Source organism: Salmo salar, chromosome ssa05 (assembly GCF_905237065.1).
Source record: "Salmo salar chromosome ssa05, Ssal_v3.1, whole genome shotgun sequence".
Taxonomy (NCBI): Eukaryota; Metazoa; Chordata; class Actinopteri; order Salmoniformes; family Salmonidae; genus Salmo; species Salmo salar.
This window is the reverse complement of record NC_059446.1, coordinates 80,348,561-80,372,372: the sequence shown is the minus strand read 5'-3', so window position 1 is coordinate 80,372,372 and position 23,812 is coordinate 80,348,561. Positions and strand designations below refer to the sequence as shown.

At 45.4% G+C, this 23,812-nt stretch overlaps 1 protein-coding gene across 1 annotated transcript in view; it reads left to right on the top strand.

Moving 5' to 3' along the window:
• LOC106573947 (trafficking kinesin-binding protein 1) overlaps positions 1-23,812 on the top strand; it is an 89,910-nt gene that overhangs the window by 10,094 nt on the left and 56,004 nt on the right. The window contains exon 2 of the mRNA XM_045719096.1: positions 15,352-15,702. The gene's annotated coding sequence lies outside the window, so the exon portion shown is untranslated. The remainder of the gene's footprint in view (positions 1-15,351; positions 15,703-23,812) is intronic.

The window sequence follows — 23,812 nt, the reverse complement described above, 5'->3', positions numbered from 1 at the left end:
TAGACACTTCTGTGTTCTAGTTGAATCACCATCATTGACTGGTTGAGCTAAAAAGTGCATTATTTTTCAGCTGCTCTATCTAGTTATGTTTTACAGTCTTTTACACCACATGAAAGGGTAGGCTGGGCGTGGTGCGAAGCCCTGGGTTGGCGTGGTGCGAAGCCCTGGGTTGCAAATACTTGACATTTAAAAAATATATACTTTATCTGTGTCTAGAGCTTTCCTGACTTATAGAACCAATAGAAAAAGTCCCAAAACTGCAAACCCTGCCCAGGTTTTAACTTGAGGTCTAAATGGTGAGTGGGCTTGGGTTTCCATTAGAGGTCGACCGATTATGATTTTTCAACGCCGATACCGATTATTGGAGGACCCAAAAAAGCCGATACCGATTTATCGGGCAATTTAATAAAACATTTTTTTACATTTAACTTAATATAATACATCAATAAAATCTATTTATCCTGAAATAAATAATGAAATATGTTCAATTTGGTTCAAATAATGCAAATACAAAGCGTTGGAGAAGAAAGTAAAAGTGCAATATGTGCCATGTAAAAAAGCTAACGTTTAAGTTCCTTGCTCATAACATATGAAAGCTGGTAGTTCCTTTTAACATGAGTCTTCAATATTCCCAGGTAAGAAGTTTTAGGTTGTAGTTATTATAGGAATTATAGGACTATTTCTCTCTATACTATTTGTATTTCATATATCTTTGACTATTGGATGTTCTTATAGGCACTTTAGTATTGCCAGTGTAACAGTATAGCTTCTGTCCCCCTCCTCGCCCCGAACCATGAACACATCGACAACAGCCACCCTCGAAGCATCATTACCCATCGCTCCACAAAAGCCACGGCCCTTGCAGAGCAAGGGGAACAACTACTTCAAGGTCTCAGAGCGAGTGACGTCACCGATTGAAACGCTATTAGCGCGCTCCCCGCTAACTAGCTAGCCATTTCACATGGGGTACACCAGCGTAATCTCGGGAGTTGATAGGCTTGAAGTCATAAACAGCTCAATGCTTGAAGCACAGCGAAGAGCTGCTGGCAAACGCACGAAAGTGCTGTTTGAATGAATGCTTACGAGCCTGCTGCTGCCTACCACCGCTCAGTCAAACTGCTCTATCAAATCATAGACTTAATTATAACATAATAACACACAGAAATACGAGCTTTAGATCATTAATATGGTCAAATCCGGAAATTTCGAAAACAAAACGTTTATTCTTTCAGTGAAATACGGAACCGTTCTGAGCCAGGTGGCCCAAACTGTTGCATATGGGGCGGCAGGGTAGCCTAGTGGTTAGAGCATTGGGCTTGGAGCCGAAAGGTTGCAAGTTCGAATCCCCGAGCTGACAAGGTACAAATCTGTAGTTCTGCCCCTGAACAAGGCAGTTAACCCACTGTTCCTAGGCCGTCATTGAAAATAAGAATTTGTTCTTAACTGACTTGCCTAGTTAAATAAAGGTGTAAAAATATATGTATATATACTCTGACTCTGCGTGCAATGAATGCAAGAGAAGTGACACAATTTCCCTAGTTTAATATTGCCTGCTAACCTGGATTTCTTTTAACTAAATATGCAGGTTTAAAAAAAATAAACATCTGTGTATTGATTTTAAGAAAGGCATTGATGTTTATGGTTAGGTACATTCTTGCAACGATTGTGCTTTTTTCTCAAATGCGCTTTTGTTAAATCATCCCCCGTTTGGCGAAGTTGGCTGTCTTTGTTAGGAAGAAATAGTGTTCACACAGTTCGCAACGAGCTAGACGGCCCAAACTGCTGCATATACCCTGACTCTGTTGCACAGAACGCAAGAGAAGTGACACAATTTCCCTAGTTAAAAGAAATTCATGTTAGCAGGCAATATTAACTAAATATGCAGGTTTAAAAATATATACTTGTGTATTGATTTTAAGAAAGGCATTGATGTTTATGGTTAGGTACACATTGGTGCAGCGACAGTGCTTTTTTCGCGAATGTGCTTGTTAAATCACCCGTTTGGCAAAGTAGGTCCCGTGTGGCTCAGTTGGTAGAGCATGGTGTTTGCAACGCCAGGGTTGTGGGTTCGATTCCCACGGGGGACCAGTATGGGGAAAAAATGTATGAAATGTATGCATTCACTACGGTAAGTCGCTCTGGATTAGAGCGTCTGCTAAATGACTAAAAATGTTTAAATGTATTTGGCTAAGGAGTATGTAAACTTCCGACTTTAAGTACATGACGTAATGAGGCCAAGTAAAATTTTGCGCTTCTTGTGCAACACAGCATCCCTAACCTAGCCCACAATGTTTGCTGTGTGGATCGAGCAGTCAACAAGTCGAACAATCATTTGAAAGAGTAATAAAATGTCAGCGAGACAACTCAAAGGCGAAATCCATTAAAGCCAAGATAATTGAATTCATTGTCCTTGACAATCAACCGTTCTCTGACGTGGGTGATGTTGGCTTTCACCGACTGGTCGAGCACCGTTACACGCTATCTATTTTTCAGATGTTGCCCTACTGGAGTTACACACAGTTATTAGCGCCACTGCTATTAGCTTCACGACATACATACTATGGAATGCCGTTTGTATCTTTTTTGACACGCAAAGACGCAGTAGCACTGTCAAAGCTGTACGAAAGTCTGCAAACAAGCAAACACCGGCCACGAACGATGTGTTTACAATACCGCGTTGGTAATAAAGCATAATTTGTTCCACCTCAACTTCTGGGGTAGCTAGCTTTAGCTTGGTACCTAGCTAGCACCAATACAACCAGCCTGAAAACAATGACCAGTAGAAAATGCAGTCATTTTCATTATTCTTAGCAATGATTTAGGAATCATTGTGACTAAGTATTAGCTAGGTTGCCACTTGTTCACCTATTGAAATTGAACTTCAGTCATTGAAAATAAATAACTAGCTAAAGTTATAAGCAGCCAGGTAGCTTCATCTGGCTAGTGAGGTTCAACCAGACCAGGTTATGTGTTGTATTTGGTAGCATTGCCTTTAAATTGTTTAACTTGGGTCAAACATTTCGGGTAGCCTTTCACAAGCTTCCCACAATAAGTTGGGTGAATTTTGGCCCATTCCTCCTGACAGAGCTGGTGTAACTAAGTCAGGTTTGTAGGCCTCCTTGCTCGCATACGCTTTTTCAGTTCTGCCCACAAATGTTCTATAGGATTGAGGTTAGGGTTTTGTGATGGCCACTCCAATACCTTGACTTTGAATGTCCTTAAGCCATTTTGCCACAACTTTGGAAGTATGCTTGGGGTCATTGTCCATTTGGAAGACCCATTTGCGACCCAGCTTTAACTTCCTGACTGATGTCTTGAGATGTTGCTTCAATATGTCCACATCTTTTTCCTTCCTCACTATGCCATCTATTTTGTGAAGTGTACCAGTCCCTCCTGCAGCAAAGCACCCCACAACATGATGCTGCCACTCCCGTGCTTCACGGTTGGGATAGTGTTCTTTGGCTTGTGAAACTCCCACTTTTTCCTCCAAACATAACGATGGTCATTATGGCCAAACAGTTCTATTTTTGTTTTATCAGACCAGAGGACATTTCTTCAAAAAGTACTATCTTTGTCTCCATGTGCAGTTGCAAACTGTAGTCTGGCTTTTTATGGCGGTTTTGGAGCAATGGCTTCTTCCTTGATGTGCGGCCTTTCAGGTTATGTCGATATAGGATTCGTTTTACTGTGGATATAGATACTTTTGTACCTGTTTCCTCCAGCATCTTCGCAAGGTCCTTTGCTGTTGTTCTGGGATTGATTTGCACTTTTCGCACCAAAGTACGTTCATCTTTAGGAGACAGAACGCGTCTCCTTCCTGAGCGATATGACGGCTGCGTGGTCCCATGGTGTTTATACTTGCATACTATTGTTTGTACAGATGAACGTGGTACCTTCAGGCGTTTGGAAATTGCTCCCAAGGATGAACCAGACTTGTGGAGGTCTACAATTCTTTTTCTGAGGTCTTGGCTGATTTCTTTTGATTTTCCCATGATGTCAATCAAAGATGCACTGAGTTTGAAGGCAGGCCTTGAAATACATCCACAGGTACACCACTAATTGGCTCAAATGATGTCAATTAGCCATGACATCCTTTTCTGGAATATTCCAAGCTGTTTAGAGGCACAGTCAACTTTAGTGTATGTAAACTACTGGAATTGTGATACAGTGAACTATAAGTGAAATAATCTGTCTGTAAACAATTGTTGGACAAATTACTTGTGTCATGCACAAAGTAGATGTCCTAACTGACTTGCCAAAACGATAGTTTCTTAACCTGTTGGGGCTAGGGGGCAGTATTTGCACGGCCGGATAAAAAACGTACCCGATTTAAACTGGTTACTACTCTTGCCCAGAAACAAGAATATGCATATAATTAGTAGATTTGGATAGAAAACACTCTAAAGTTTCTAAAACTGTTTGAATGGTGTCTGTGAGTATAACAGAACTCATATGGCAGGCCAAAACCTGAGAGGATTCCATACAGGAAGTGCCCTGTCTGAACAAATTCTCCTTCTGTGGCATCTCTATCAGAAATACAGCATCTCTGCTGTAACGTGACATTTTCTAAGGCTTCCATTGGCTCTCAGAAGGTGCCAGAAAGTGGAATGATGTCTCTGCAGTCTCTGGGCGAAAAACAGCAGGAGTTTTGGTGAGTGGTCAGGCAGGGAACAATGGCACTGGAGATGTGCGTCCACGAAACAACTCCATGTTTTTCTTTCAGTCTTTGAATGAATACGACGTCGCCCGGTTGGAATATTATCGTTATTTTACGAGAATTTAAACAGCGTTTGACATGCTTCGAAGTACGGTAATGGAATATTTTGAATTTCTTTGTCACGAAATGCGCTCGCCGCGTCACCCTTCGCATTGTGACCTGAATGCACGAACAAAACGGAGCTATTTGAATATAACTATGGATTATTTGGAACCAAAACAACATTTGTTGTTGAAGTAGAAGTCCTGGGAGTGCATTCTGACGAAGAACAGCAAAGGTAATCCAATTTTTCTTATAGTAAATCTGAGTTTGGTGAGGGCCAAATTTGGTGGGTGTCAAATTAGCCCGGCCATCACAGCTAGCTATCTACTCAGAATATTGCAAAATGTGCTTTCGCCGAAAAGCTATTTTAAAATCTGACACCGCGATTGCATAAAGGAGTTCTGTATCTATAATTCTTAAAATAATTGTTATGTATTCTGTGAACGTTAATCGTGAGTAATTTAGAAAATTCACCGGAAGTTTGCGGTGGGTATGCTAGTTCTGAACATCACATGCTAATGTAAAAAGCTGGTTTTTGATATAAATATGAACTTGATTGAACAAAACATGCATGTATTGCATAACATAATGTCCTAGGAGTGTCATCTGATGAAGATCATCAAAGGTTAGTGCTGCATTTAGCTGTGGTTTTGTTTTTTGTGACATATGCTTGCTTTGAAAATGGCTGTGTGATTATTTTTGGCAGGGTACTCTCCTGACATAATCTAATGTTTTGCTTTCGCTGTAAAGCCTTTTTGAAATCGGACAATGTGGTTAGATTAACGAGAGTCTTATGTTTGAGAACTTTGAATTATGAAATTTTTTGGTTTTAAATTTGGCGCTCTGATTTGTCACTGGCTGTTGAATTGTTTGGGACGATTTCGTCCCACGTACCCTAGAGAGGTTTTAACAAGACATTTGTGGAGTGGTTGAAACACAAGTTTTAATGACTTCAACATAAGTGTATGTAAACTTCCGACTTCAACTGTAGGTATGCACTGCAGCTTTGACATCAGTTTTTAACATCGGCGTTAAACTAGACATCGGGCCGATACCGATGTTGGCATTTTTGCTAATATTGTCCGATTCCGATATGTTCACCAATATATCGTGCATCCCTGCTTGTGTTACTAAGTGTGCCCTGATGTTAACGGTCCATAAAGTACGCCTTGCAACTCCCAATGTGCTTTTCAGCTATCGCTAAGTGGTGCCAGGCTGGTCAATGGAACTTCTAGGGAATGCTAATGTGGAGCAGTCTGTTTGTGTAACACAGAGAAGTGAAGTCACAGTGTAGTTTATGGGCTGTGTGTCCTGTTGGTGAGTTATTGTGTGGGTGCTGATGTTCCAGAACCATCAGACTGGAACAAATCCTTTCACTAAAGAAACAGCACGGTGTGGAACACACTTTTTCTGAGAGAATTCCTGTACTGATCTCGCCCTCGCTCTCTCTCTTTCTCTCTCTGCACTCTTGATAACAATCCTGACCTTGAGTCTGTGGTCCAAGCTGCCTGACCCATGTACTGAGAGTCAGTGAGTCAGAGTAACTGACAGAGAGGTCTGTTTAAAGTGCGAGGCTTGGCCATCCATCTGTGTAATGTCCCTGGGGTTGTCCAGGCTGTCACAATGGTAATGGACTGGGACAATGTATTTAGAGGGAGTAGATGAGGAATCATCACCACATGAAAACAGGGCATTGAGTTGAATATTGATTAATTGAGTAGAGCAGACCTTTTCCGTGTGTGTGTGTGGCTGTGTGTGTGGCTGTGTTTTGTTGATGACGTTTACACTAAAGAGTCAGCTGCAGGATCATGCTGCTATGCATCTCTGGTGGTATCGCTGCTGTGCTCAAACACACTCACGTGTGTGTGTATATATATATCCAGTATGTGTAGACAGCTATAGCAGCAGCAGGAACAGCAGTAGCAGGAATGTGTGGCACAGCAGCACTGGCCCTCTGAGCTCACGGCCCCCTAGCCTACAGGCTGATGATACGATGGTGATGTGATCAGTGTGCGCTTGGCTCAGCTTTCCCCACATGGAGGCTCGCTGCCCGGGCTCAGTGTGGCTGCTGACGAGGGGAGGGATACAGGCTGTCTGGCCCACAGAGGCTGTCTGGCCCAAACAGTGTGCATCCCAGATAGCACCCTATTCATTACGACGTGCACTACATTTGACCTGAGCCCTGTGGGCCCTACCTGCACTACTATGTACTACATGGGGAATAGAGTGCCGTTGGGGACAGTTGCTACACTACATTGCCCTCCAAACAAGGTTGTTCAGTCTGTTCTCCTTCCCCGGCACATGCAAATATCCTCCTGTAAATGAGTGTCTCCCTGTGTTTATATTTCTGGTCAATTTACTGATTCTATATAATTCCTTATTATGCAGCATTGTTGAGAGTCAATCTGCAAGTAAGCATTTCATTGTACTGTGTACCATGTTTATCCTGTGCATATGACAAATAGACTTGGTGTGTGTGTGTATGTGAGTGTGAGAGAGAAGTGTTCACGTGGGCAGATCATCTCTCCTGTAATTGGTGTTGTCATGGGGATCTATCCAGAGGTCTCTTAGGTTGTACTCTTGTCTGGCACAAGGTCAGTAACCTAAGCCACCACACTGACTCCACAGTTCTATCAGGTCAGTAACCTAAGCCACCACACTGACTCCACAGTTCTATCAGGTCAGTAACCTAAGCCACCACACTGACTCCACAGTTCTATCAGGTCAGTAACCTAAGCCACCACGCTGTCTATACACACTGTCTATACACACCATATTGGTGGGATGTGTGTATAGACCTCCTAGCTCTAAGGTGTCCTATTTGGATGACTTATGCACTGGGTTTGACAAGGCCACAGATAGCAACAGAGATGTATTTATCTTGGGTGATTTTAATATAAATTGGAAGGATCACAATAATTCGAATAGAACAAAATTGATGAGATATGCCGAGAACTGTGGTTTGAAACAAATGGTTAATGATACTACTAGATCATCAATTAAGTTGGGTCATCATTCAGACACATGCATTGATCTGATTTTCTGTAATATACCATCGCAATGCTTAAAAGCCAGATCAATGCCAGTGGGCTGGACAGACCATAATATTGTGACCATAACCATGAACACCAAGGTTCCAAAGAAACCCCCTAGGATTGTGGTCAAGAGAAATTTTAAAACATTTAATCATGAGCTATTTCTCAATGATTTGGCTGCTGTACCCTGGGAGCTGATTTATCTAGAGGATGATTTAAATCACGCTACAGAATGTTTTATTGATTTGCTCACTGAGGTAATGGACCATCATGCCCCAGTAAGAAAGAGTACAGTTGGTGCTCGTCCATCTCCATGGATTGATGATGAACTGGGTGAGGCTTTTTCTCAAAGAAATATGTTAAAAGTCTTAGCAGCCAAATCAAAATCAGAAATTGATTAACAGAATTATAGAACATTGCGTAATTATGCAGTTAAATTGAATCGAAGGGAAAAAAAGTTATTTTTCAACAATGCTTTTATTGATTGTAAAAATGATTCTAAAAAGGTATGGAATACAGTTAAGGGTTTACTTGGTGCATCTATCTCATCATGCCCATCTAGTGTGGAGGTTGACGGGAGAATAATAACAAAACCAGTTGATATTGCCAATCATTTTGCAGATTTTTTTCACAAAGAAAATTAATTTACTGAGCAACAATATAAACATACATTCTTCCAAACAAGCTATTGTCCAATGGATTGATGATCATATTATGAGCAATAAGATCTGCTCTTTTAGTCTGCAAACGGTGTCAGTGGAGGAGGTGTTAAACCTTTTGAAGTCATTACCCGATGGGAAATCTACAGGTTATGATCTTATGGACAATTTTTTGCTTCGCTGTGCAACACCCCAGATTGCAGTTCCACTGAGATACATATTTAATTGGTCACTGGAAAAGGGGATGTTTGCAAATGTATGGAAGCATGCTAAACTGTGTCCTATTCCGAAAGACTGCAAAGAACCCGCTACTCCTGACAATAGTCGACCAATTAGTCTACTCCCTACACTCAGTAAGATATTGGAGGGTATTGTGAGTAGACAAATATGGGAGTACATGGAAAATAATGATATGATTACAGCCAATCAGCATGCTTATCGCAAAAATCATTCCACTACCACTGCATTGGTTGACATGACTGACCAGTGGCTCAATGCTATGGATAATGGCAAGTTTGTGGGGGTACTATTTTTAGATTTCAGTGCAGCATTTGATTTAGTGGATCATGAAATAATTTTGACAAAATTAATGCATTATGGTTTTAAGGAGGTAGCATTGAATTGGGTACAGTCATATCTAACTGACAGGAAACAGTCCACCTATATCAATGGTTCATTTTCTTCCCCTCATGCTTTAAACTGTGGAATACCGCAGGGCAGCTGCCTTGGGCCACTTCTTTATTTAATATATACCAATGACCTTTCCTATGCCCTAGCTGAAACTACAGCTACTATATTTGCAGATGATACTACAATTTATGCAGCAGGACAATCGGTTCAACAGGTACAGCAAGCTTTACAAGGAGATTTGGAGAATATTAGGGAGTGGGTTTGCCAGAATAAACTTGTTTTAAACACCAAGAAAACCAAAGTTATGTTGGTCTGTTCCACTAGGAAAAGGCCAAAACAGCATGGGATACAATTAAGTATGGGAGGAGTACAAATCGAAGAAGTGGCAGAAACCAAACTATTAGGAGTGCAGCTAGACAACTGCTTATCATGGTCATCTCAAATAACTAATCTATGTAAAAAAATTAATATTAAAACAGCATGTATAATCAGAAGGATAGCTAAATATTTACCAGGAAAAATTCTTGAGCAAATAACACAAGCTTTAATTCAGAGTCAAGTGAACTACTGTTCTGTGGTCTGGGGAAATGCATCATCAAGTGAAGTTAGGAGGCTGCAGATTGAACAGAACAAAGCAGCAAGGATTGTTTTAAGGTGGAGCTATGGTTCTTCTGTTGCAGTCATACTCAATGTTCTTGGTTGGTCATCAATCGACAAGATAATTGAAAAAAACATGCTTATTTTATTTCATAATATACATCATTTAAAACGGCCAAGTACAATTCACAACGGTATTCAGTTGGTAAGCGACAGACATTCCGTAAATACTAGGAATAGATTGTCCACCATCTATGCGTTATCCAGACAGAAAAGAGAAATAGGCAAAAGAACATTTCGATTTAGAGCAATAAAGAAATGGAATAAATTAACTGAGCAAACCAGAAACCTTTCAATATATAAATGTAAACATTATTTTAAAACAATTTAAATATAATACACAGAAATGTTGTGGGATTACAGTAGATGAAGAATCCATATTTTTTAGATTGATTATTTATTGGTTTATTACGTTAGTATATTATGTATGTTTGTAATAGTGTGTTATATGTGAAAATGTGTTCGTATATAAATTGTATTTTAACATTTAAGGACTCTTGGAAGATTAGTTGAAATGGGGACTAAAAGAGATCCAAATCAAGACAAACCAGAGCTGTGCTTTTATTGGTCACAGTTCGATTGATGGCTCTATAACCAAATAGTCTTAAAGAGGTCATAAATATTCAGTAGGATTTGAATGTGAATGATATTGAAAGCCCTCCAACTACCTTGTGTTGTCCAGTATGTTAGTTGTGTAATGTATTATGAATGGTGTGTTCATTCCCAATGCTCAGGCGCTTCAACCGACTGTAGTATTCCCTGGTTTCTGGGGCTGTTGCGTCATATCACATCACATGACATGTGAGATGTAGAATAATATTGCATGCTTTGTAGAGGTCACGTTACAATGGCAAGAGCCTTTAGTGGTAGTTTTAAGGGCTTTCAGTCATCTGTTGCTGGGGGCTGTGTGTGTGTGTGTGTGTGTGTGTGTGTGTGTGTGTGTGTGTGTGAGAGCGAGATCTGCTTTCACATACAGACATGCATGATGCCCTCAGTTGACCCTTTGTTCAGGTTTAGCAGCTGTAAAAAGGGAATTTACAGCAAAAAATAGTGACAAGTAACGGTACAGCCTTGTCTACTACATATAAACTCAGCAAAAAAAGAAACGTCAACTGTGTTAATTTTCAGCAAACTTAACATGTGTAAATATTTGTATGAACATAACAAGATTCAACAACTGAGACATAAACTGAACAAGTTCCACAGACATGTGACTAACATAAATTGAATAATGTGTCCCTGAACAAAGGGGGGGGGGGGTCAAAATCAAAAGTAACAGTCAGTATCTGGTGTGGCCCCCAGCTGCATTAAGTACTGCAGTGCATCTCCTCCTCATGGACTGCACCAGATTTGCCAGTTCTTGCTGTGAGATGTTACCCCACTCTTCCACCAAGGCTCCTGCAAGTTCCCAGACAATTCTGGGGGGAATGGCCCTAGCCCTCACCCTCCGATCCAACAGGTCTCAGACGTGCTCAATGGGATTGCGATCCGGACTCTTCCCTGGCCATGGCAGAACACTGACATTCCTGTCTTGCAGGAAATCACACACAGAACGAGCAGTATGGCTGGTGGCATTGTCATGCTGGAGGGTCATGTCAGGATGAGCCTGCGGGAAGGGTACCACATGAGGGAGGAGGATGTCTTGCCTGCAATGACAACAAGCTCAGTCCGATGATATTGTGACACACCGCCCCAGACCATGACGGACCCTCCTCCTCCAAATTGATCCTGCTCCAGAGTACAGGCCTCGGTGTAACTCTCATTCCTTCGTCGATAAACGTGAATCCGACCTTCACCCCTGGTGAGACAAAACCGCGACTCGTCAGTGAAGAGCACTTTTTGCCAGTCCTGTCTGGTCCAGCGACGGTGGGTTTGTGCCCATAGGTGACGTTGTTGCCGTTGATGTCTGGTGAGGACCTGCCTTATAACAGGCCTACAAGCCCTCAGTCCAGCTTCTCTCAGCCTATTGCGGACAGTCTGAGCACTGATGAAGGGATTGTGCGTTCCTAATGTAACTCGGGCAGTTGTTGTTGCCATCCTGTACCTGTCCCGCAGGTGTGATGTTCGGATGTACCGATCCTGTGCAGGCGTTGTTACACGTGGTCTGCCACTGCGAGGACGATCAGCTGTCCATTCTGTCTCCCTATAGCGCTGTCTTCGGCATCTCACAGTACGGACATTGCAATTTATTGGCCTGACCACAGCTGCAGTACTCATGCCTCCTTGCAGCATGCCTAAGGCACGTTCACACAGATGAGCAGGGACCCTGGGCATCTTTCTTTTGGTGTTTTTCAGAGTCAGTAGAAAGGCCTCTTTAGTGTCCTAAGTTTTCATAACTGTGACCTTATTTGCCTACCGTCTGTAAGCTGTTAGTGTCTTAACGACCGTTCCACAGGTGCATGTTCATTAATTGTTTATGGTTCATTGAACATGCATGGGAAACAGTGTTTAAACCCTTTACAATCTAGATCTGTGAAGTTATTTGGACTTTTACGAATTATCTTTGAAAGACAGGGTCCTGAAAAAGGGACGTTTCTTTTTTTGCTGAGTTTACCAGGTCTGTCCTCAAACAGTACAACTACAGCAAGATGTAGACTGGATACGTACTATATTTAACACATTTCAATGTTATCATTGAAGTAACTTACATTTCCCCAGTAAGCTCCCGTGTCTACTCTTGTTTTCTCTGGCAGAGCTCACAAAGGGAGGCAGCAGCCTGACCCAGCAGGTCATAGTGAACAGTACCTGGGAGTGGCTGATCTATCGCTGTGCATCACTATTGCAATGTGGGCTTATGCAAGCTGTAATGAAGTCAGTAAGGAAATGAACTGCAGCATAGAATGGAAAACTAACATCACTCTTGGGTGGGGTTGGGATAAGAAAACTAACATTGTAATTCATTATATTTATTGGTTGAGTCTTGACTTTTAAACGTATAAACTTATCCAATGTATTTAGTAGAATCATCACAGCAGGTAGAATGATCATAGAATCATCTCGTTCAAGTGAATAGGAATGCTGTGACTCAATTTTGTTTTGATAGCCAGCAGGAGTAGAGACTGACAGCGCCTCCTGCTTTAACCTGACCTCTGACCTCTGCTTTAAGTACAGACAACAGGGAGAAATGGAGGGAAGTAAAAAGCAAAGTGGTCTGCTATTTATAGCAAGTGTTTCAACATCACTGGTTTTGAGTTCAGTCTGGGATATGGTGTGTAATATTGTCTGTAATGTCTCCTAGCTAGCCAGTAACCTCTTACTGCATCGAGGTAGATATGGTGTGTAATATTGTCTGTAATGTCCCCTAGCTAGCCAGTAACCTCTTACTGTATCTAGGTAGATATGGTGTGTAATATTGTCTGTAATGTCCCCTAGCTAGCCAGTAACCTCTTACTGTATCTAGGTAGATATGGTGTGTAATATGAACATGTGTTGATGTGTAGTGTATACATCTTTAAAATAAACTTTGGTCTCAGCATGACCCCCTGTTAAAATAAAGATGAAATATATCAGCTATGTAATCCTCTGCGATGTTTAAGAGCTCATTGGCAAAGACTTACGACTTAGAGGTTTTCTTTATTTCATTTAATCACTTTTTATTTTCAAGTTTGTTTTGCCGCGCTTATACCAGCCGGTCCCGTGATCAGCTGTGTGTTGTAGTGCGCATGTGAATGCTTGCCAGTATTTACCGTGCACAGGGTGACATCGAGCACATTGTGTTGTTTGGTTTGGAATGAAGCCAATGCATGGAATTAGAGAATATGTTGTGGATACTAGTAGACTAAGTGTATATATCTGTTTAGATTTTGGACCCTTCCTGTGTTTTGCTTGTTTTGTCAGTCTTTTTTTGTCAACTTTAATGTTGTATTACCTAGCCTATAAAAAACCTCTACCTGATTCTGCACCTTTTATTTTGCGTCCTGTTGTGTCATGGTCTATCTAAAGGCATCCGCATGCTTCTTAGACGAAACCGTTCCGAAGAGTTTGTGCAAGTATTATGGTGAGGGTTTTGTTAGTTGTGGACTTGGATAAGGGTTTTGTTAGTTGTGGACTTGGATAAGGGTTTTGTTAGTTGTGGACTTGGTTAAGGGTTTTGTTAGTTGTGGACTTGGTTAAGGGTTTTGTTAGTTGTGGACTTGGGTAAGGGTTTTGTTAGTTGTGGACTTGGGTGAGGGTTTTGTTAGTTGTGGACTTGGGTGAGGGTTTTGTTAGTTGTGGACTTGGGTGAGGGTTTTGTTAGTTGTGGACTTGGGTGAGGGTTTTGTTAGTTGTGGACTTGGGTGAGGGTTTTGTTAGTTGTGGACTTGGGTGAGGGTTTTGTTAGTTGTGGACTTGGGTGAGGGTTTTGTTAGTTGTGGACTTGGGTGAGGGTTTTGTTAGTTGTGGACCTGGGTGAGGGTTTTGTTAGTTGTGGACCTGGGTGAGGGTTTTGTTAGTTGTGGACTTGGGTGAGGGTTTTGTTAGTTGTGGACTTGGGTAAGGGTTTTGTTAGTTGTGGACTTGGGTGAGGGTTTTGTTAGTTGTGGACTTGGGTGAGGGTTTTGTTAGTTGTGGACTTGGGTGAGGGTTTTGTTAGTTGTGGACTTGGGTGAGGGTTTTGTTAGTTGTGGACTTGGGTGAGGGTTTTTGTTCGTTGTTCGGGCACAGAAAATGTTTTCTTGAGGCCAGACAACGTTCAGGAGCCGACGTGCATGTCCCTTCGTCCATGATTGGTCAACTGTAAGGATTCTTCAATAAAGTATATGTTGTCATTCAACGAGAGACGACTAGTTTTCATGCACATTTTTTATTGAGAAATACTGCACCCAACATCTTAGATGTGGCGGCTAGCCGCCAGCCGAACTGAAGCATGCTGACGCCTTAAGACCAACAGACATGTTACCTTCTTCACAACGTAGCTTTAAGTTTATAATAATTTCCTACATTTTATGAAGTATTTTCTAATTTCACACTGTTGATGTTCTGTTTCTCAGTACTAGCAAAACTGGGACAGGGAGGTTCAAAACCTTCTCTGCATCACTGCATCCTAAGATGAACAGAAATGTTTTTCACTTTATTTTACTGTCCCACTTTATCTTGACATTCTCACAGCTTAATATCAGTCTTGTAACTTCTCCTGAAGTGTGAAAAGGACATCAATGCTTTTCCTGTTGTTGATATGTCTTACCAGTCTCCCAGGTGGTTTGATAGGGCTATAAATACTCACAGACTTCTGCAAGCACCAGACACTGAAAGAGAAAGTTGAGTCCCACCAACATTTATGTTCTGAGTGGAAAACAGGTCCTTCCATCCTTCACCCCTCCCATAGTACATCCTGCTGGCTGCTACCCGTCTTACATGGGCCCGTTCCATGAACAAGCCCTAGTCCATAACCCCTAGCCCCTATAGGTCCTAACACCTAGGCACTTGTTTATATACATGAAGTTCCTCAGACTGAGAGGTTGTTTCTGAACAGAGCCACAATAGAGGCTGGTTATTTTCCCTCCTGAACCAGGGGATACAGTGACCTGCTGTGACCTGACCTGCTTTCCTATTGATTATTTAAACATCTGTCCTGTGGGTCCTTTTGAATTTGCCTGGCAACCCAATTCATGTTTCTCTTCTCTCCTCCCAGGTTCCGTCTACAGGAAGTGATCTGGTCTGGTGGTGGAGTAGTGTAGTCAGGTGGTGGTGTAGTCAGGTACGGTGTGATCCAGGGTGTATAGCCGCTGCTGCCTCTCTCCCTCCGCCTGACACCCGCTGCTGGCCCTGCCCATGGCACATACTGCTCTCCTGTGAAACTCATCCAGCAAGCTGGACACCGCAGCTTCACACCACAACACCTCCACCCCTCCCCACAGGGAACCCTCCAATCCGCAGCCAGACTACCCCAGCGCGCACGGCCCCCGCGAAGTGCAGTATGTGACTGAGGTCGCGCCCCCCGATGACGTCACCACCGTCTACAGAGATGCCGGGACCATCACTGGTATGTGCAGTACAGCCCTCACAGTAATAGACTAAATCCAATTCTGATGAAAATGGCTCTGACTTGTCTTGAATTCAGTGTAACTGAAAGCCATAATCAGCCTCCACTGCATTGTTTATGGATTTCACTGAATTCAAGACATAAGTTGTAGTCCTCCTCTCAGTTCATTCAGTAACCTTTTGATCCGTGTTGTGTATCTGACTGAATCAAAGCAGCGCTCCCTTGTCCCTCTAAACTAGATCCAGGTTCTAACACCCTGGTGTGTGTGTGTGTGTGTGTGTGTGTGTGTGTGTGTGTGTGTGTGTGTGTGTGTGTGTGTGTGTCCCCTGCTGTGTGTGTGTGTGTGTGATCTAGCTTGGACACACATCTTCAGTATTCTGCTCAACACTACAGCAGAGCTCTACAACAAGTCTTCTTCTCAGAACTTCAGAGTAGCTCCATCTGGAATACAACACCTTTATGTCCTGAGTGTTGCTGCTTCTGGAATTGAAAGTTTGATGGAACATGAACCCCAAATTGCTTCTTTCATTTGTGTGGTCAGTGGGTGTGTTATTGTTTAAGCATTAGAGGTTTCCATGTGGTCAGTGGGTGTGTTATTGTTTAAGCATTAGAGGTTTCCATGTGGTCAGTGGGTGTGTTATTGTTTAAGCATTAGATGTTTCCATGTGGTCAGTGGGTGTGTTATTGTTTAAGCATTAGAGGTTTCCATGTGGTCAGTGGGTGTGTTATTGAATGTGGGATGTACAACACAAGCACTTAAAACAAGCCATAGTAGAGGAACAGCTGCCAACTGCTCGCTCGCTCTCGCCCACTCTCTCCCCGCTCTCGCCCACTCTCTCCCCGCTCTCGCCCGCTCTCTCCCCGCTCTCGCTCGCCCACTCTCTCCCCGCTCTCGCCCACTCTCTCCCCGCTCTCGCCCACTCTCTCGCTCTCGCTCGCCCACTCTCTCCCGCTCTCGCCCGCTCTCTCCCGCTCTCGCTCGCTTCTCTCCCGCTTCGCTGCGCTCTCTCCTCGCTCGCTTTCTCCCGCCCGCTTCGCTCGCTTTCTCCCGCTCTCGCCGCTTTCTCCCCGCTTCGCTCTCCCCGCCTCTCGCTCTCTTCTCGCCGCTCTCTCCCGCTCTCGCTTCTCTCGCCGCTTTCTCCCCGGCTCTCGCTTTCTTCTCGCCGCTTTCCCCGCTCTCGCCGCTTTCTCCCGCCTCGCCGCTTTCCCCGCTTCGCCGCTTTCTCCCGCTCTCGCCGTTTCCCCGCCTCGCGCTTTCCCCGCTCTCGCCGCTTTCTCCCCGCCTCGCTTTCTCCCCGCTCTCGCCTTCTCCCCGCTCTCGCTTTCTCTCGCTCGCTTCTCTCCCGCCCTCGCCGCTCTCTCGCTTCTCTCTCTCGCGCTTCTCTCCCCCTTTCGCTTCGCTTTCTCCCCTCTTTCGCTCGCTTCTCCCCCTCTTTCGCTTTCTCCCCTCTTTCACTCTCTCCCCGCTCTGCTCGCTCCCCCGCTCTCGCTTCGCTCTCCCCTGCTCTCGCCGCTTCTCCTCTCGCCGCTCTCTCCCGCGCTCTCCCCCTCTCTCGCTCGCTCTCCCCGCGCTTTCTCCCGCTCTTGTTCGCTTTCTCTCCCCCGATCTTGTTCGCTTCTCTCCCCCTCGCCGCTTCCTCCTCGCGCTTCTCCCCGCTCGCCGCTTCCCTCGCCGCCGCTTTCTCTCGCCGCCGCTTTCCTTCGCTCGCCGCTTTCCCTCTTCGCGCCGCTTTCCCCGCTTCGCTCGCTCGCCCCTCTCGTGCGCCCCCGCCGCTTTCTCCGCCCCTCGCCGCTTTCCTCCCTCGCCGCTTTCTCTCGCCGCTTTCCTCTCTTCGCCGCTTTTCCCCTCTTCGCGCTTTCCTCGCTCGCGCTTTCTCTCGCCTCGCCGCTCTCCCCTCTCTCGCCGCTTCCCCCCTCTCGCTTTCCCCCTCTCGCCGCTTTCTTCCCCTCTTCGCCGCTTCCCTCTCTCGCGCTGTCTTCCCCTCTCTTCGCCGCTGCCTTCCCTCTCTCGCCGCCGCTTTCCCTCTCTCGCCGCCGCTTTCCTCTCGCCGCCGCTTTCTCTCGCTTGCGTTCGCCCTCCCCTTCGCTCGCTTTCTCTCTCCTCGCTCGCCGCTTTCTCCTCGCCGCTTCCTCGCTTCGCCGCTTCGCGCTTTCCCGCCTCGCCGCTTTCTCCCCCGCTCTCGCCGCTTTCTTCCGCTCCGCCGCTTTCCTCCCCGCCTCGCCGCTTCTCTCCCCGCCTCGCCGCTTTCTCCGCCCGCTCGCCGCTTTCTCGCTCGCCGCTTTCTCTCGCTCCCGCTCGCCGCTTTCTCTCCCGCTTCGCCGCTTTCTCTCCCCGCTCCGCTCGCTTTCTCTCCGCTTCGCCGCCTTCTCTCTCGCTCGCCGCTTTCTCGCTCCCGCCTCGCCGCTTCCCCGCTCTCGCCGCTTTCTCCCGCGCTCGCCGCTTTCTCCCGCTCGCCGCTCTCGCCGCTTTCTCCCGCTTCGCCGCTTTCGCCGCTCCTCGCCCGCTTTCCGCCCGCTCTCGCCGCTTTCTCCCCGCTCTCGCCGCTTTCTCCCGCTTCGCTCGCTTCCCTCGCTCGCCGCTTCCTCTTCGCCGCTTTCCCCGCTCTCGCCGCTTTCGCCGCTTTCCTCTCGCTCGCGCTTTCTCGCTCCCGCCTCGCGCTTTCCCCCCGCCTCGCGCTTCTCCTCGCCTCGCCGCTTCTCTCCCGCTCTCGCCGCTTTCTCGCTCGCTCGCTTCTCCGCGCCTCGCGCTTCTCCCCGCCTCGCCGCTTTCTCTCTCTCCCCGCTCGGTTCTCTCCCGCTCTCGCTCGCTTTCTCCCGCTCTCGCTCGCTTCTCTCCCCGCTCTCGCTCGCTTCTCTCTCCCGCCGCTCTCGCTCGCTCTCTCTCCCCCCGCTCTCGCTCGCTCTCTCTCCCCCCGCTCTCGCTCGCTCTCTCTCCCCCCGCTCTCGCTCGCTCTCCCAGGGGACTGGCAGGGATGGTGCCCAGCAGACAGCACAGCCTCGCAGAGCACAGCGCTTCACTGAGCAGAGCAATGCAACCCAGCAGACCCTTTGTGTGGGTATCAGGGGAACGAACCCAGCAGTCCCTTTGTGTGGGTATCAGGGGAACGAACCCAGCAGTCCCTTTGTGTGGGTATCAGGGGAACGAACCCAGCAGTCCCTTTGTGTGGGTATCAGGGGAACGAACCCAGCAGTCCCTTTGTGTGGGTATCAGGGGAACGAACCCAGCAGTCCCTTTGTGTGGGTATCAGGGGAACGAACCCAGCAGTCCCTTTGTGTGGGTATCAGGGGAACGAACCCAGCAGTCCCTTTGTGTGGGTATCAGGGGAACGAACCCAGCAGTCCCTTTGTGTGGGTATCAGGGGAACGAACCCAGCAGTCCCTTTGTGTGGGTATCAGGGGAACGAACCCAGCAGTCCCTTTGTGTGGGTATCAGGGGAACGAACCCAGCAGTCCCTTTGTGTGGGTATCAGGGGAACGAACCCAGCAGTCCCTTTGTGTGGGTATCAGGGGAACGAACCCAGCAGTCCCTTTGTGTGGGTATCAGGGGAACGAACCCAGCAGTCCCTTTGTGTGGGTATCAGGGGAACGAACCCAGCAGTCCCTTTGTGTGGGTATCAGGGGAACGAACCCAGCAGTCCCTTTGTGTGGGTATCAGGGGAACGAACCCACACAACACATCTGTCTGAGTCACTGGAGAGATCTGCTTGTTCACCACAACAAACCCAACCACACCATACCCCTGCGCCCTACTATTTGCCTGTACCCATCTCACTTTGTCATGGCCTAGCTTTGTCAAATCATAGAATTACATATAGAACCATTGAATTTTAGGATCACAGTGGGCAAAATCATATGCCCTGGGTGGTGTTTAATCAGCATTTCTGTTGAACAGTACCAGTATTGGCAACCTTACAAACAGAGCCCATGGGGAAATGAATGTCACAATTCACTGTGATGACAGTTTCATCTAACTTACGGCTGCATTGTTGTGGCTTCTGCTGAGTACTTTAAAATGACATTCTTATTGATTCAAACACATCTCAGGAGGGAGTTACAGAGGGTCTCCGTCACAAATGGCACCCTATTCCCTTTATAGTCCACTACCATCTATAACCCAGGAAATGCTGGGGGGAGGGGCGGCTTAATGGGCCGTAGTGAGGGAGATGTGGTGAGAATGAGAAACCAAACTCTATTGTGACCTGCCACTGACTGTCACTTCTTGTCATGAGGCCAATTAGGTGACCAGATTATGCTGCTTGCTCAGGATGTGTCCCAAATGGCACCCTGTTCCCTATATAGTGCACTACTTTTCACCAGAGGCAAATGGGCCTTGATGAAAAGAAGTACATTGAATAGGGTGGCATTTGGGGGACAACCTCAATGTTCACTCAGCGAACTCCCAGGTGGCAGTGGGACTGCATTTCTCCTCATTCTGCTGGGTCCTGTTCACTAGAGAAAAAACACTTTGAAATGGAGGGAAACAGGGAGGTGCTATGCTGTATCCAAAACTTGTCCAATGAGCACACAGATTTTTGTTTCCATTACAAACTCACCCAAATCCAGGTAGCTGATGTTCTGAAAGAGCTGCAAAATCTGGACCCCTACAAATCAGCCGGGCTAGACAATTTGGACCCTCTCTAAAATGATCTGCCGAAATTATTGCAACCCCTATTACTAGCCTGTTCAACCTCTCTTTCGTATCGTCCCATAGATTGGAAAGCTGCCGCGGTCATCCCCCTCTTCAAAGGGGGAGACACTCTAGACCCAAACTGCTACAGACCTATATCTATTCTACCCTGCCTTTCTAAGGTCTTTGAAAGCCAAGTTAACAAACAGATTACCAACCATTTCGAATCTCACCGTAACTTCTCCGCAATGCAATCTGGTTTCCGAGCTGGTCATGGGTGCACCTCAGCCACGCTCAAGGTCCTAAACGATATCATAACTGCCATCGTTAAGAGACATTACTGTGCAGCCGTATTCATCGACCTGGCTAAGGCTTTCGACTCTGTCAATCACAATATTCTTATTAGCAGACTCAACAGCCTTGGTTTCTCAAATGATTGCCTCGCTTGGTTCACCAACAACTACTCTGATAGAGTTCAGTATGTCAAATCGGAGGGCATGTTGTCCGGACTTCTGGCAGTCTCTATGGGTGTGCCACAGGGTTCAATTCTCAGGCCGACTCTTTTCTCTGTATACATCAATGATGTTGCTCTCGCTGCTGGTGATTCTTTGATCCACCTCTACGCAGACGACACCATTCTGTATACCTCTGGACCTTCGTTGGACACTGTGGAGAGTTGTATGGCATTGAAGCTCATCTGGAGGTTAGTTACCGTGGCCTCCAAGTGCTCTTAAATACAAGTAAAACTAAATGCATGCTCTTCAACCGATCGCTGCCCGCCCGTCCAGCATCACTACTCTGGACGGTTCTGACTTAGAATATGTGGACAACTATAAATACCTAGGTGTCTGGTTAGACTGTAAACTCTCCTTCCAGACTCACATTAAACATCTCCAATCCAAAATTAAATCTCGAATCGGCTTCCTATTTCGCAACAAAGCATCCTTCACTCATGCTGCCAACATACCCTCGTAAAACTGACCATCCTACCGATCCTCGACTTCGGCGATGTCATTTACAAAATAGCCTCCAACACTCTACTCAACAGATTAAATGCAGTCTATCACTGTGCCATCCGTTTTGTCACCAAAGCCCCATATACTACCCACCACTGTGACCTTGATCTCGTTGGCTGGCCCTCGCTTTATACTCGTCGCAAAACCTACTGGCTCCAGGTCATCTACAAGTCTCTGCTAGGTAAAGCCCCGCCTTATCTCAGCTCACTGGTTACCATAGCAGCACCCACCCGTAGCACACGCTCCAGCAGGTATATCTCACTGGTCACCCCCAAAGCCAATTCTTCCTTTGGCCATCTCTCCTTCCAGTTCTCTGCTGCCAATGACTGGAACGAACTGCAAAAATCTCTGAAGCTGGAGACTCATATCTCCCTCACTAGCTTTAAGCACCAGCTGTCAGAGCAGCTCACAGATCACTGCACCTGTACATAGCTCATCTGTAAATAGCCCATCCAATCTACCTCATCCCCATACTGTATTTATATTATATATTTATCTTGCCCCTTTGCACCCCAGTATCTCAACTTGCACATTCATCTTCTGCACATCCTACCATTCCAGTGTTTAATTGCTTTATTGTAATTACTTTGCCACCATGGCCTATTTATTGCCTTACCTCTCTTATCCGACCTCATTTGCACATGCTGTATATAGATTTTTGTACTGTATTATTGATTGTATGTTTGTTTATTCCATGTGTAACTCTGTGTTGTATGTGTCGAACTGCTTTGCTTTATCTTGGCCAGGTCGCAGTTGAAAATGAGAACTTGTTCTGAACTAGCCTACCTGGTTAAATAAAGGTGAAATAAAATAAAAAACTGTATTTCAGCTGAAGACAGCCAAGCTGACATGCATACAGACTGCAGTATATGGCAGTGACACTGACTGCAACTTCCCAAAACTGTTGGAAGCAGCTCTGAGTTACCCACAATGAAACGTTTGTTGTACCCTTTACCTCTATGCTGATGAATGAATGGTAACATGTAGTCTCTTTTCTGGAGTTGGACCCTTGCTATGAGTACAGGAAGCAGCTCAATGGCATTGAAGGACTGAGAGCTGTGCAGCTGTGGTTCAGTGCTGCCCCCTGGTGGGGTTAGGGTCCTGGCATTGTTCTGTTCGGTGTAGGGTGAAGTTTCCCCTAGGTACAGATCTAGGATCAACTTCCCTTCCCCCAATCCTAACCTTAACCATTATTTGGGAAAATACAAAACTGACCCAAGATCAGCATCGAAGGGTAACTATCCCTTCCGTTGTTCTGTTCCTCATCAGACAGACAGTCTCAACGCCAGGCCAGTTGATTGTCTGAGGAGATGAAAGTATTTAATTTGTTTTCTAGGCAGGGATTCACTACAAGGTGGAATATATTCCCTTTTATTGTAGTAAGGCTTATCCAATAAGAATCTTATGTCCTATAATTATCTCTCTTTTTACTTAGTTTCATACCATGCTGATTTAATTTATTGGTACAGTGCTGTATTCTTCTGGTTGTAATAGCAACGCCAGTGGATATTACTGAACCCTCCTTTGTTCACTCCCAAACCCATCTCTCCCACTGTGTCCCACATGGTTCCATTTGGGATTCATCCTCAGTCCATGCTGAAGCCTCCGCAACCGTTTCCCTGCTCCCCATGTGTCCCAGTGGTTGCCATAGGAACTGTGGATTTGCCATGCTTCAGTGTGGTGATGTAGAGTATTAAGTAACATGAATGGGGTTTGGTGACAAACCACACACTGGGTTAATATCCATTCATTAGTCTGTTTTAGCCTCTGTCTCAGGCTTCCATCTCCTGAGTGAAGCCAGGACATCTGAGACTAACTAGGCTGTCTGATATCATGCTGCTGGGCGACGTAGTACATACCCAGGCTGTGGTAGGTTGGGTTCAGTAAGGTTGTAGTGAACAGATGTACTGTAACTACAGTAGATACCCAGGCTGTGGTAGGTTGGGTTCAGTAAGGTTGTAGTGAACAGATGTACTGTAACTACAGTAGATACCCAGGCTGTGGTAGGTTGGGTTCAGTAAGGTTGTAGTGAACAGATGTACTGTAACTACAGTAGGTACCCAGGCTGTGGTAGGTTGGGTTCAGTAAGGTTGTAGTGAACAGAGGAGATGTACTGTAACTACTTTCTCTGAGAGATATCTTTCAAAGACATATAAAAAAGGTACATCACATGATTATAGTGTTACTAAAGTTCATGGGATGTTTACAAAGTTTAGGGCTCATCTTGTGCTGTTCTCAAAATAACATTAGTGCTCATCTAGCTAATCAAGTAGTCTGGAAGTACCTGAACAATATCATGCTAACTTTAGTCTATATTACAACAGGATACTCAGTCTAGAACAGGATGATACTTCACACCAGTGTGCATCCTTTTCCCACTGGCAAAATATGGGTAAATATGAATTTTGTTCAACATGTGTATACAATTGTAATCTTCTCCAGTAGTATCAGTAGAAGACTATTTTAT